Source organism: Trachurus trachurus (assembly GCF_905171665.1).
Source record: "Trachurus trachurus genome assembly, chromosome: 6".
NCBI lineage: Eukaryota > Metazoa > Chordata > Actinopteri > Carangiformes > Carangidae > Trachurus > Trachurus trachurus.
In genome coordinates this window covers 33,403,361-33,416,967 of record NC_139897.1, presented here as the reverse complement: position 1 = coordinate 33,416,967, position 13,607 = coordinate 33,403,361, and the positions used below count along the sequence as shown (strand labels likewise).

Below are 13,607 nucleotides of genomic sequence, written 5' to 3'. Positions count from 1 at the left end.
CTCAATACACTCCGACACACAATAATACTAACACATCCATACATTCACTTTTTACTAATTTGCACTCAACACACTCTTAAACAACTCAGACGCTTAGTGCATTCTGACACACAGTAATACTAACATACAATATTATGGCCACATACACACATTACCGAGGTGTACCTCACTCGGGGATTTTTGGACTCGAACCAGGGCCACCAACCCACTTCAGTCTCTCGGATCCCCACTGGATATCTCCAATATGGAATTTCTTACAGTGAGTTGAGAATCACAAGCTTAGCTTCCATTACGGAGAAAACAAATTAACACACTCTGCAGCAGTCGCCCTAGACTACCGCCTCTCGCTTGCTCCTCTGATCCTTTAAGTGACCTACTGTGCTCCACTACTCTCTGTCAATAGCGAACACCCAAAATATTTAGGGCTACAAACCCCGGGCCTCGCACCCTTGTGGGGGATTCTCAATCCCCCTCCCGGACGACCCAGTCAGACTCCCCGAACCCCGGACTGCCCTCACGCACGGGTCTGCGATCACCAGTTACAGTGTCACGTCGCATGAGCGTCCTTGTCAGGCCTAGAGTCCCGGATCCAGTCCAGGGTATAAACCAAAAAGAAGGAAGAAAAAAAAATATATCAAACTTACCCAGAGGGATCCCAAACCCTTCCCAGAGACTGGTTACAGCCTCCACCGCGGTTCACCACAATCTCTTTCCCCAGATACTCCTTTACTCTACAGACAATGATCCAGACAAAAAAGCCAACTGTCAATTTTGTTTTACACCCAATGTGCAGATGTTTGGTCAAACAGGGATCTGCTTCCCCTTTGTTTAGTCGAGGCCTCGCAGTTGTCCTTGTGCCTGGGTTGTCTGAGTCAAAAAGCTTAAGGCTGAGTCCAATTTTTCTGTTCTTGTTCAAATCCTGCCTTCATCACGTCAGGGTCACCATTTGAAGAGTTCTAAAACTTGAACTCGCGTGTTCGTTTGATGAAGTATGCAGGAGACGTTCAGTTACAAAATTTTAGATATTTATTTATAAAAGAATCAACTAGGAAAAGAGATTGTGTACAGAGCTCCGGACCAGACTAAGTTTCCCTGACCAACATGCCGCAGCAGCATCAGTTCACGAAGTCTGATGCTGTCTCCTGTCCCTGTCCGGTTTTATAGTTACTGATTACACAAATGCAAGATATGATGTAATTGATGTAATGTGCATCCTCATTGGCTGGAGTCCATACGCCATGACCTTGTGTCTGACCCCAATCTCATGCTTGGTGCTGATCAGCTGTTGATAGCTCCTATTAAACAAGGGACAAGAGAAAGAGAAAAAAGGACAAGACATACAACCCCCTGCATTCGTCAGCTTTTCCCTGTGTCAGCTGACTATCACAGTTACACTAGGTACGAAGACTAGATATCCCAATTGTTTATCAAACAACCAGTACACTGTGTAACTGCTACTTCCTCTGTCTTGTGTATGTCATTCTCGGGGCTGTAAGAGCAAAACACAGTACTTACACCAATTATAGAAAAGTTGATTACATGCTTCATTATTAATCTGATTGTCACGAGCTTATCATATGTCTAAGGCAAATGTCAATATCCCAAACATTATAGCAATATACGATTTTGGGGTAAACATCACAACACCTTGAAAGAAGTACTTTTACTCTGATACTGTCAACAGAAACTACTTTTATTGTTGTGCTATAAATACATCAAGTACTTTTCCTTTGGTACTGTAACTAAAGGATACCTTATATAAAGTACTTTAACTCTGATACTCTATCTACAGGAAATACCTTTATTTTTATATTATTACATATGGCTCATTAAGTAGTTTCACTGTGTTACAGTAACTACAGTGAAGAACTGTTTACTTTGGTACTATTAATACAGTAAGTGTTTATAATATTGTAACTACAGGAAGTACTTTTGCTGTGGAACTTTAAGTACTGTGAAGTAAAAATATCACTAACTTTTCTCTCCAAAAGAAAGAAAAACAAACATCTCTTATCAAAACTTTATTGACACAAACTCTAAACTGAAAAAGCACATTACAATGTTATTACATTAGCGATGTTACATCTCATATTGTCTCTGTAAAAAGACAACAAAGAGCTTTTTAACTGTGAAAACAGTTCAACCTGTTCAAGAGTTGTGTTTGGGCAACACGGCCACATAACAGGAGAAACACTGAAATAGTTTATTCTTGTCCACATCAGAGTGAAGTTATTAACTTTACTGATTATCCATCTGATTATCTGTCCTGCTGCGAGCGCTCAGCTTCTTTCAGTGGCCTCCATAGACTGTAGAGAGAAGTAAAACATCCCATAATGAGCTCCTGATGCTGGGCTCAACAGGTGAGGAGCAAATTCCCTCAGCTGAACATCTGTAGGAGGAGACGCTCAGAGAGAAAGTCAGGAGGAGGTGGAGGAGGAGAAAGAGGAGGGAGGGGGTGGAGGAGGAGGAGGAGGAGGAGGAGAAAGAGGAGGGAGAAGAGGAGGGGGAGAAGGAGGAGGAGGAAGAGGAGGGAGAAGAGGAGGGGGAGAAGGAGGAGGAGAAAGAGGAGGGAGAAGAGGAGGGAGGAGGTGGAGGATGAGAAGGAAGAGGAGGAAGAGGAGGAGGAGGTGGAGGGGGAGAAGGAGGAGGAGGAAAAGGAGAAAGAGGAGGGAGGAGGAAGAGGGAGAAGAGGAGGGAGAAGAGGAGGGAGGAGGAGTAGGAAGCGGAGGAGAAAGAAGATGAGGAGGAGGTGGTAGAAGAGGAGGAGGTGGAGGAGCAGGAGGAAGAGGAGAAAGAAGATGAGGAGGAGGAGGAGGAGGAGGAGGAGGAGGAGGACACAAACACACTCTTGTAACGCTCTTTCAAATAAATGTCGTCACTCTAGTGAAAATCTCTCTCCGGTCCTCACAACGTAGTAAGAACAAGAACACACACACACACACACACACACACACACACACACACACACACACACACACACACACACAAACACACACACACACACACACACACACATGAAGCCTCGGTCTGATCCGACGTCAGGAGACGAGCAGCGTCAGATCTCCTGACTCACCTGAACGTGACGTGAGTCGTCCTCACCGTCACCATCGTGCACTGAAACAGACGGAGGAGAAGATCCACTTCACTGGAGTCTGAGAAAAACCGGTTTCCTTGAACGCAGCCTGAAGAGTCATGAGTTATTAAACCAGGACACAAACTCATTCACAAAACCTGACGAAGCTTCAGACATGTGAACACAGCGACACCTGGTGGTCGATCAGAGTTACAGCAGCTTTTTACACATCACTGACTTCACTGTGTCAATCTGGTCTCAGAGTTATTAGATCTAGATAATTAATGTTTAACTCATTGAATGCCGCACTCCTTTCCAAAGTTTTAGTCAAGTGTACCGGCAATTTAGACCATTTTTGACTTTTTATGTAGAGCCACAGTGTATTCTATATTATTGCCACCAACACATACTGTGGCTCAATTGAAAGGTTTACCTTAATGCTTCAAGTGGCCACAAACCGTTTGTTTCTACGTGCCTCTGTTCCTGAGAAAAGTCAAGCTAAACATGGCTGGGTTTCACCAAAAATCCCTCCTTTTTTTCTAGAAAAGGAGATACAGCGTCTTTTATGAAAGGTGCGCTGTTTGTGTCTGTCGCTCTTCTGACACTCGCATTTCTGGATCAAAGGGCTCGTATAAGATAAATATATACAACAGTTGTTGTTCTATTCACAAAACCACCATCGGGGGCGGGGGGGGCGCCACTAAACAACAATAACACAGACGCACCGTGCCGTGTCACAGCTTCTCCCCCGCGGAGCGTGAGGGTCAGTCGGCCACCGCGGCTCGGGAAGACCGGTCCCGCCGGTGGTCGCGGTCCTTCTGTGGTACGGGTCGGTGATGCCGGTCTGCTTTGGCCCAGAGACCATCAGATTTTACCGCGGGGGGACTTTGGGGAGGACACGGTGTTGCTCCAGCTGAAGAGCGGGCGGGACAGTCGGCTGAGAGCTTCCTGGTTCAGCTCCGAGCAGCTGGAGCAGCTGGAGCAGCAGCGCAGGTGAGAGCAGAGCAGCTGCTGCATCCACATGCAGAACTCGTTTGCAGAAGCCGAGTTATGATAAAAACTTCCAGATCATGAGCTGTCATGTGACTTTGATCGTCATCTATTTCAGTTCTCCTCGTCGTAGAGTCCCCAAATTTACATATAATGTGTATTAAAGTGTCTATTTTCATAATTTAAAAAAAAAAGCAAAAAACGTAAAATTACGTTTTCGGCACTCAACGCATGGGAACGAAAAACGAGAAATTACGTGGTTGGCACTCAATGAGTTAATGGTTATTAGTGTCGTTTACATGTGACGCTGTTAATGAGCTACAAACGATGGGACGTGATTGGACAATAAAACATCATCAAAATACAACTTCACTACAGTAAAGGAAGGAGAGAGGAGAGAGAGGAGAGAGGGGAGGAGAGAGACAGAGGAGGGGGGAGAAAGAGAGCGTAGAGAGAGGGAGGGGAAGTGAGAGGGGAGAAAAGGAGAGACAGAGGGATGGAGGCAGAGAGAAAGAAGGAGAGGATAGAGAGAGAGGAGGGGGGGGAGACTAAGAGGGGGAGGAGGAGGAGGAAGAGGTGGAGGAGAAGGAGGGAGGAGGAGGAGGGAGGAGGATGTGGATGTGGAGGAGTAGGAGGAATAGGAGGAGGAGAAAGAAGAGGAGGAGGAAGAGGAAGAGGAGGAACAGGAGGAGGAAGAGGAGGAGTCCAAACGTGTAGAACTAAAAGCATGAATCTCTAAATCTCTCAGAGACAGATCAGAGTCTTTTATCTCGGATCGAAGCCTCAGACGATAAAAACTGGTTTTGACGACAGAGTTGATGTGTTGGTCCAGTTATAAATCTCTGTCCAGCTTCACTCCACCATGAGAAACTGTGGTTTAACATGAGGCAGAAGGAGGTGCAGGTCCTTGAGAGGGGCATCAGAAGGAGGTCCAGGTCCTTGAGAGGGGCATCAGGAGGAGGTCCGGGTCCTTGAGAGGGGCATCAGGAGGAGGTCCGGGTCCTTGAGAGGGGCATCAGGAGGAGGTCCGGGTCCTTGAGAGGGGCATCAGGAGGAGGTCCGGGTCCTCGAGAGGGGCATCAGAAGGAGGTCCAGGTCCTTGAGAGGGGCATCAGAAGTCCAGGCTTTGATGTCCCTGAGACGTCGAGCTTCAGGCGCTGCTCCTCCTCCTCCTCCTCCTCCTCCCTCCTATTCCTCCTCCTTCTCCTCCTCCTCTTCTTCTACCTCCTCCTCCTCCTCCTCCTCTGAACACATCAGGTCCACTGTAGCAAGTAGCCGTCCTGAACCAATCAGAGAGAGAGAGAGATGAAAATAATGCTGATAATGTGATTGGCCACCAGTGACACGCCCACTTGTTACACATGATAATTTATTCTTTCTAATCCCAGAGTCAGAGATGAACTCAGCACAATCAGCTTCTGTTCCCCACAGAAAAACACCTGTAAGATGTGTGTGTGTGTGTGTGTGTGTGTGTGTGTGTGTGTGTGTGTGTGTGTGTGTGTGTGTGTGTGTGTGTGTGTGTGTGTGTTCTTGTATTTACTACGTTGTTAGGACCGTCGACAGTTTTTAACCAACAGAGTGAGGACATTTTTGTGAGTGAGGACATTTTGGCCGGTCCTCACTTTTTCCAAGGGCTGTTTGAGGATTAAGACTTTAGGTTATAGTTAGGTTTATATTAGGTTAAGAGTAATGGTTAAGGTTAGGGTAAGGGGCTAGGGAACACATTATGTCAACGAGTGCATTTCTAAAAGGAGTTCATCATGATTCTCCTTGTATCCTCCTGGTTTCTGTGTGGACTTACATTTCATTTCATTTCATTTTGATTTATTTCATTCATGGTTCTCACATAGTTGCACATATACCAACCCAGTCGCCAGAAAGAAACGTTCACTATGGACTATTCTGCAAACTCCAGAAAAGTCCAGGATCAACGTTTCCGAGCGAAAATACGTTATACGCCAACATTACGTTGCCCATTCATTTAACGTGAGCCAATTGCTGCGTTCATTATCAACGTTTTACATGTGGCTGTACAACGTTATTTTTTCGCTGGAAAAACAACATTTTAGGATATATTTGGCATGGTTTTGATGACTTTTTTAACGAGAAATGTGTGTTTTAGTTTCCAAATGTATGTTGAATTAATGCAAATAAGCTTGTGTTTGTAACATATTCTGCGAATTTGAAAATTGAAAACGTATATATTCAACATTATTCATTAAGCTTTCTGGCGGATAAAATGTGATTATTTGGCACTATTTGAGGACATTTCTAGCGAGAAATGTGTCTTTTACTTTACAAATATGTTGAATGAATGAAAATTAAGTTTTATTTGTAGCCTACTCCAGCGATATTTTATCCGACTGATTGGACTCTCCCACTATGCTGTGGGCACTGAATTATGATTATGACAACCTGATACTTTTTTCGTTTTGACGAAGATTTTTTCAGCTTGTAGTTGCTGTCGTGGTTGTTTTAAACGCTATTTTATGAATGTAATTTTTTTTTTCATTATTGTGGTAGGCCAACGTTTGGTGCATTATTTTAATCATAAACGTTATATTTATTCAGTTAATGTGTATTTCGTTTGTTAGTTATTACGAAGATTGCTCAGATTTCCATCGTTGCTATGGTTACAGTGAACGATCAGCTGATTTCATTGTGACTGACGTAGCTTCCGGCAAGTCCGTCATCGTCTCACCGACAGGCAGCCCCAGCCCCCGTTCAGGTAACGTAAACAAACAACATGGAAAATTGTGATAAAATAATTAACAGTTAAAGCTATTTTACCTCCAAAAACCAGCCAGTGTCGTCAACCACAAACAAAGTTTGCCAGATGTGGTTGATCAAAGTTGTTAAACTGGCTGACTTTACTAGCTGCACTGTTTGATGTAGATTTTAATGATTAGGCTAACGTTAACATAGCTAGGCTAACATTAATGCTACATGCCAGCCCTCACTGTACTTTTCTCACTGTTTTACAGGTAACAGATAATACCTACAATGGCTACAGCTGAAGCTGAGTTCAATGAGATGCTCAGTAAAACGAAGAGCCTGACACAAAGGTAATTTAAATATCTTATTCCATGCATGGGGATCAGATATTATGATGCATTTGTGCAGGAAGTCTGTGTGGTTAACTGCATTACTTTGATTATATTGTGTTGTTTTTTTTAGGTCAAAAAAGAGGACAAAGGCATCAGACCTGCCACGATGGAGAAAACGTGATGATCATCTCTGTGTCCTTGAGGAGACCGGTGTGGAGATGCTTGATGAACAAGAGCCAGGATTTGGTATGTGATCGTGATAATTTGTGCATCATTAGTCTTATTTTGGTAGAAAAACATCATGTTAGGATTTCTATGTGGATGTACCAGTCCAAGAAGCTTTCTGAAGTCTGTAGTAGTTGTAGTCGTAGGCCTGCACACCTCAACATCACCATAATACTTCATTTAGAATGTGATGTTCACAGGGCCTGATTTAAGCCACAGTACCACCTTAAATTAGCTCAGTGCAGCATCACACCGGTGGTGGTGCTCTTACCAATCATATTTCCAACACACACAACATAACACCACCTGAGAACTCTCTCCTAAACTTCATATGGATGCTGGCAGAAAATGGAGTATGCCAGGGTGGGCTGGCTTATGCAATATTTACATTTGCCACCTTTTAATTCTACATATAAGTGTATTTTCAATTATTCTGTCAACAGACTGGCAAAGTGTGTTTGAACACCGTTTTACCAGAGTTTTATGGAGTGGGTGATAAGCTCTTTCAAGGTGGACAAGCTGTGCGCAGAAAGAGGATGACACTTGTTGGAAATTCCCACGGGTCACGTGATTCCCGCTGGATGGGAGTCAAAGTTTTATTAATCCTGTGATTGGGACGGGACGGGAATAAAAATCAACGGGAGCGGGCAGGAGCGGAAACTCCATTAATAGATGATGATTTTCAGCCGTGTTAAACTACCAAAAGGACAGATACGTCCATTTTTGCCGTCATCTTTCAGTGAGCCAAAACTATTTTGGCTTGCGTTAGTTAGTTAAATGGGGAGTGGGCGCAGGAGACACACAATAACAACAAAATGCAACATTTTTGCAACATGTTTGGGGTTCATTTGTGTATTTTCCACATAGATTCTCATTGAACTTCTTGTACTACTTGAAAGTTTATTTTTAAAATAACATTAGAAACTTTTTGTCTTTGTATGCACCAGGAAAGGGCATCTGTGGTCGGTCTCAGCTGAATGCAGCAAAGGCGAGGACAACGAGGAGGAGTAGCTCCAGCCTTGATGAGCAGGTGTGTATCATATAAGAGTTATGCCATCATGGCATTATTCTTTGTGCTCTAAATATGTATGTATATCCACACATCAGCTGACCCACACTATAGGCCCAGTTCCAATCCGCCCCATAAGACTCAGGCCCTGAACCCTCACTGACTAAAGTGACGTCAGATCTAAGACAGAGTGTGAGAGTGTGTGAGGGTCCAGATGCTGTAAACATGAATGGAACAGCACTTACCCACTCTCACGATACGTTACCTTGACAACAAAATGTTGTTGACTCCGGTCATGAAATGATAATTCAATTTGCCTTGATGAGCAGGTGTGTATCATACAAGAGTTATGCCATCATGGCATTATTCTTTGTGCTCTAAATATGTACAGGCAAGTACCGTATAATAACATTCTTATTCTTGTTGATATAGTCCTCAACTATATTCTCCTAAATCTATGCAACCAACATGTTTCACTGTTTAAGCTGACACACTATACTCTTCTCTTCTCTACAAGTCATTTTGCACTTCATCTATTCACAACCGTACTACACTTGAATAATTGATTGAGGTTTCACTAACTCACTTTCACAGACTAACAAAAGCCCAGCAGTTGAATGAATCTATCTATTGGGCTCTTTTGGTTTTGTTTTGTTTGTTTGTTTTTTGAAAGAAGACAATAAGAGTTTAATTGCAATTTTACTTACTACTTTTTGTGTGACTGTTAATATATTTTCACCATCAGTACAACAATTACTGCTATTAATGCTGTATGCAATCCTACAGGGGAGAGATCTTCGCATATCCCATGTTCTCAAGTCCTCCAGTCTTCTCTATGGACGTAGTTGGCAAGTACTGGTCCTACATAAATGAAGCCTGCCCAGAATACAGCCACCTGACCACCATGACGTCCTTGTTGTCTGTGCTTTATGCCAAGGCATATGGCATCAAGTGAGAGGTAACTGTAACTGTTTCAGCACAGCTGACTGACACTATACTCTTCTCTCCAAGTTATTTAGTACTTTATCTGTTAACAACTGTACTACACTTGAATGAAAATCAGTGTTGATCAAGGGTCAAGATCTTGTATACAGGGATGCACATGTACAGGCAGGTGTATATGCATTCACACACATCCATTATGTAGATAGCATCACTAACATTAAGAATTGCTCAAATTATTTTCTAAGTATTAATATTTGTATTCATGTCATTCATGGATGTCTCTATCAAAACAAGTGTTTTAGTCATTTCAGTAATTTAGCTTTTTGTGCTTTTATGCTAAACTTACAAACTTTCACTCATTTCCAGACTGTGACGTCCACATAAACCTGTAGAGCTTCCCTTATTCCAAGATTGTGGGGCAAAGGATTACCAAAGTAAGTTGTCCTTGTGGTGGTTGTTGTTTCTGTTGTTTTTAGTTGAATACTGTTTACTAGTGTGCATATATTACAAGGGCTTCTACCAACACTTCTCATCTTTTCAGGGTTTTATGTAGGCTACATGAACCATTTAATATACACATTCACCATGCAGAGGAGAATTGGGCAAGTTGAGCATAGGAGCATCTAAGTTGAGTCCCCCCCCGACCCCCACCAGCTCCCACCTCCCCCTTTACTTCATATTCCACCTGTCCAGGTGGCAGGTGAACACAAACTGCAGTGACCTGCTGCTGAGCCACCAACTCACTGAGCTTTGGGGAGTTTTGTGATTACATTGCATCTTGGGAAGAATCCTTCATCTTTCTCTTTTAAAGTAATACATGGCTCACCATGAACAGCAGCTTGTTTTCAGCAGCGTACTTACTGTAATCATAAACATCCAGAATCCTGATTTAGTAATCGGGACAAGTAAAGACAAAATACATTCATTTAGGAGCGTCAAGTGACCAGATGACAGTCCTCACTGCAGGCGGCCCCGGTTCGAATCCCGCATCGGGCAGTCCTTTCCTGCATGTCATTCCCCCTCTCTCTCTCTCTCTCTCTCTCTCTCTCCCCATTTCCTGTCTCTCTCAACTGAACTAAAAAAAGGAAAAATATAAAAATACATTCATGTAGTGTATGTGGCAGGTGGCACAACGTACCCCACAGTTACCATATTGACTTTAATACTTCCCACAGCTAAAAAGTTTCAACTGATGCATACTACACATTTATAATAATCTCTTTTGGTCTAAACACAATTCTCATGAAACTTGTGATTGACAAAAATTCACTTTCGAGAGTTAAAATGTTTTTTCGGACATAGATGTCTAACCGTTTAACCCATGTGGTTCTTACGTCACAAATCCCATGAAATGATGCCTTCCTCGGTCCTCCTAAATATTTGGTCACATGCTCAATTTTTCTTAATGGTTCCCTAGCAACAAGGGGTGGCTCAGCTTGCCCTATGCTGCGTACCACAGTCTCCCCTACAGATTTACTGCAAACTTTCTATAATCACCATTTCACCACACACAGTTTAAAGTTAAAATCTTATGTTATAATAGCCTGACAAGCCAGACTATATCATTAAAATGTCTAGTCTGGCAACGACCGGTAGACCTCGGCTCAATCCAGGGGGCGGGATGAAGGCAGTCTTTCAAACTGCCTCTGCATGTAATGGGGTAGTGCTTGAGCGCTACGACCAATCAGAGCAAAGAGCAGGATGACGTTAGCCTGACAAGCCAATTAAAATGTATGTCGTCATGGCGTTAAGCCGCCCAACGACTCTCTAAACAGATAGAGCGCTGTGATTGGTCAACACAATATTTTTGCTGCCGCTAGGGTGCGTCTAGATTTCTAGGCTAATGTTATAATAGATATTATTATAGATTATTATTTCTGCTTATTTTTTGTATTAATTTTCAGTCATTTTGGTTATTGCTTGTTTTTCAGGGGTTTAAGGGAGGTGAAGGTGAAATGGCTGCCCTGCTCAAAGAGGTACAGTATGTATGTTGTGTCATCATAGATGCATTACCACAAATGCAACATCTCAAATTCTGTGCACAACTTTGCCATGAAGCGTAGCTGTATGAGAGGCTTCTGGGTTACAGGGTGAACATTCATGCTGGAGTAACAGATGTAGTTCAGGACACTGTAGTTACCAATCAACATTGAATGCAAGTAACACCATACAGTATTTCTAAAAGAAGTGTGTATGTCATGTTCAACATCATGTTTAATTCATGATTCATTGATACTAAAGCAACTGTTACTAAAAATAATTTCTCTTTTTTCCATTTCTTCTTTCTCGTAGCAACATGATGGAGAGATTCCTGGGTGCCACACAAACAGCTTAAAACAATGTACAATTATGTGGTTAATGATTATAGTTACATTGTTATGAATGATTGAGTGGTGGATCAGTTGACAGATTGGTTAGTTATGCTTATCCAATTGTACAGTTTTTGTGTGTTTTTGTCCTTTTAATCATTTTTTAAACGGTAGTCCATGAGTTCATCAGTTGTATACTGTATTCATGTTTGAAAATCTCTTCCCACAGATAACAAAATAAAAGTATCTGCATTCATCAACCCGAATGGAAAATATGCATGCCTGTTAATTGAAGAAATGTAGTACATTTAAATACACTATGTTCTCCAGAGTACAGTTTACCTTGTAGTATGTGTTAAATAAAGGTTGCCTTAGACTGTCATCTTTCAGATTTCGTTTTTATAAGCATTTGCATATAAGCCCATCTTGACAAGTCCATCAGTGGAAGAAGAGAAGACCAAGAAGAAAGGGCTGATCTCACTCAACCAACACGATTGACTGCTTCATGGCCAGAGGATTTCAACAGTGATCCAACTTCCCAAACACAGCCACTGCAATACTGACAATAACTATAGACAAAAACAATGGTTTCTGTGTGTGTGTGTGTGTGTGTGTGTGTGTGTGTGTGTGTGTGTGTGTGTGTGTGTGTGTGTGTGTGTGTGTGTGTGTGTTTTGTACAAATGAAACAGCAATCACTAATACCTTTCACTAATGCCTTGGAGAAAAGGAAGGTGAGGAGACCATATGGCTTTCAGCCATTATAGAATAAGGTGTTATAACAGACTTATAACAGAGTTATGTAATAATTTTTTATATACTTGGGGAGGAGGGGTATCCCATCCAACATACAGTGCACTTGTGATTGTAAGACTGTAACATATCCTAAATTTGGGGGAGGGGCTAACACAAATCAAAACTACAGTATCAATTTGGTGTAGATTTATAAGAGAAATTTAGATTTATAGATAGATTTTTATCAGGGCAAGTGGGAAAATTGTATAGAATGATTGGTTAGGCTATTTAAAGTTTTGTTCTCTGCTGCTGACCTCCTTTCTCAGAGTCAGGGCATCCTAATTAGAGAGAGGACAGCTGGTCTTCCTTATCTGACCTTTGTGTAGATGTAGATTATGAGGAAAATGAGTCTTAACTGGTCAAAATTTTAAAGTCTAACAGTGTATAAGTCAGACACCAACATCTTGAACAATTTTTGGCCACTCACTACCCCTGAAAACATGTTTGACTGATTTCATCCAGTTAGGCTCATAGATAGGGCTAGGAACGTATATCTCAAAGGGCCATAGTTTTCAAGCAAGATGAAAATTAAACTTTGTCGTAGGACAACAATGAAGACATCGTTGGAAAGGTCTTGACCTAGGGAGTAACATGTGTCAGTATGAAAACTGAGGTCAGCTCTTGCTCCCCACAAGTGACCTTTGAACCTTGATCCTGACACACTTTTAAAGGCTTCTAGAGCAGCAACAAAATGTGCTACAGACAAGTTATACACATTTTTGGAAAGCTCTTGACCTCTACTATCAGGTCCAATGGCAAACCAGCAGGAAGGGGTCAAGAATAGGGTCAAATATGGCACAAAACACATGTTCTCCCTTTTAACAGGAACACACATCAAATCTGACCAAACACATGTGCTCGGCACCCCAGAAAACCTATAAAAAGATTACAATGTTCCTGGTCTTAGACAAACATAATAGGGAAAACACATTAGAACTACAACCAACATGGCGGAGCGCACATACAGTCAACGTGTCACTATGGCAACATGTAGTTCTTGTGTCGTTCTCCTGGGTTGGGGTTGGGGTTGTCACACTAGGGTTCAAAAAGCGTCTATTCGCTCATTCTTTAACAAAAAACGCATAACCATGACATATATGTTTATATCGTGAGAGATTGTATGTTATAAAATATAAAAATAGTAATGTATTAGTGCTAGTTTAGACGTGATTTCTGCCACGCTGTTTCGCGGTCTGAACGGGATGCGTTCAAAGGCA

General features: G+C 42.2%; 1 protein-coding gene and 1 long non-coding RNA gene across 2 annotated transcripts in view; both read left to right on the top strand.

Moving 5' to 3' along the window:
- The window catches only part of LOC310987540 (NACHT, LRR and PYD domains-containing protein 12-like), a 427,459-nt gene that overhangs the window by 182,447 nt on the left and 231,405 nt on the right, over positions 1–13,607 (top strand). The gene's annotated exons all lie outside the window — the stretch shown is intronic.
- On the top strand, positions 6,609–7,357 carry LOC310987636. The gene is made up of 3 exons (XR_014595456.1): positions 6,609–6,791; positions 7,048–7,128; positions 7,241–7,357. It is a non-coding gene; the product is annotated as an uncharacterized lncRNA (long non-coding RNA).